Source organism: Hakea prostrata, chromosome 3 (assembly GCF_041222555.1).
Source record: "Hakea prostrata isolate BN-2017 chromosome 3, UWA_Hpros_2, whole genome shotgun sequence".
Lineage (NCBI taxonomy): Eukaryota > Viridiplantae > Streptophyta > Magnoliopsida > Proteales > Proteaceae > Hakea > Hakea prostrata.
The window spans coordinates 35020102-35021669 of NC_142602.1; the positions used below are offsets into that span (position 1 = coordinate 35020102).

Below are 1568 nucleotides of genomic sequence, written 5' to 3' on the forward strand. Positions count from 1 at the left end.
GGTGATGATTGATTTTGTGCAATGTGAGGCATATAAGGCACAATAGGTGGATTGACAGGCCTAGTTAAATTGGCATTCTGGAAATTTGGGGCTTGAGGGAATTGGATATTTGGATTATAAGAAAATTGGGAATTTTGCTTTTGAGGGGCACCAAAGTGATTTTGTGTGGAATAATTGCTTAATCCATTTTGGTTTTGCCCTTGAGACCATGAAAAGTTAGGATGATTCTTCCACCCAGGATTGTACGTGTTACTGTACGTTTGGAAACATCGCACTGACATTTTCATGTTGGCCTCCAGAATAGCTAGGGCATTCCTCAATTACATGTGTAGGAGACTGACACCATGCACACATAGCAATAGATTTGTCAATAAAATGTGCTTGACTTGGTGGTGCAGCTTTAACTACCAAAGTCTCTAACTTTTTCAAAATGTTATCTATTTGTACTTCCTTATGAACTTGGCTATCAACAAAATATCCCCTACTAGTCCTTTCAGACTCTTGGGTTGACTCCCATTCTCTAGTTCTATCTGCTAGGTCTAAAAGAGAATTCCAAGCTTCGGAATCATCAGTGAATGATGTAAATCCTGTGGGGCACATTGATTCCAACAGTTGCTTTGTTTGGTAATCGATACCCTCATAAATTATTTGGCATAAATGCCATAATTCTATACCATGGTGAGGGCATTCTTGGAGAAGACTTTGAAACCTCTCCATTACCTTAGCAAAGGACTCATTGGGTTTCTGACGAAATTGAAGAATATCATTTCTTATTTTGTTCGTCTTAGAGAAAGGAAAGAATTTCTTCAAGAATAGGACAGTAAATTGTTCCCATGTGATAATGCTATCCCTAGGTAAGCTATAAAGCCACTTTTTAGCTTGGTCCTTTAATGCAAAGGTAATAAACCGTAGTCTTACGGCATCATCAGTAAGTTGTTGTACCTTCATAAGGACACAAACCTCCTCAAACTCCCTAAGGAACAAATATGCATCTTGATCAGGTAGCCCATGAAATTGGGGTAACATAGATAGATAATGAGATTTGAGCTCAAAATTATTACCCCTCACTTCGTGTAAACGTATACGGAGAAGGTTGTGCAGATCGGGTAGGATAAAATCTATCCCTAGGACTCTTAGGTGGAGGTGGTGGAGGTAGACCTTCCATGGTCAAGTTAGACACTCGGACAATTCTATTTGTAGAATCACGAGTCCAGACACACATGCACTAACTCCCTAATGCAATTAATGGCTCTTATGAAAGAATGAGATTTTTTTATTTTTTTTTATAAAAATAAATTAACTAAAGAATAAAAGAAAAGAAAATAACAAAAACAAAAGGAAAGTAGTGAATTTCCCACCACAAAGATTGAAACAATGATTCCAAAGCTGTAAGGTTGCCGTATAGCTGAGCGCTTATAGGTTTGACAGCAAGGGAATCCGTATAGTCTTCGGAGCCACCTACAATCGAATCCGGGGATTCTGCAGTAGAGTGGGGACTACTATACGTTTTTGTTTCTACTCAAGTTAAGAGTAATATCTTTGAATTTTATTTTTTTATTTTTAAATCA

The 1568-nt window shown here is 37.7% G+C and overlaps 1 non-coding gene across 1 annotated transcript; it reads left to right on the top strand.

Moving 5' to 3' along the window:
- The first annotated feature begins 670 nt into the window (after positions 1-670).
- LOC149022158 (small nucleolar RNA R71) lies at positions 671-777 on the top strand. Its single transcript, XR_016172653.1, has one exon. It is a non-coding gene; the product is annotated as a small nucleolar RNA R71 (small nucleolar RNA).
- The last annotated feature ends 791 nt before the right edge of the window (positions 778-1568 follow it).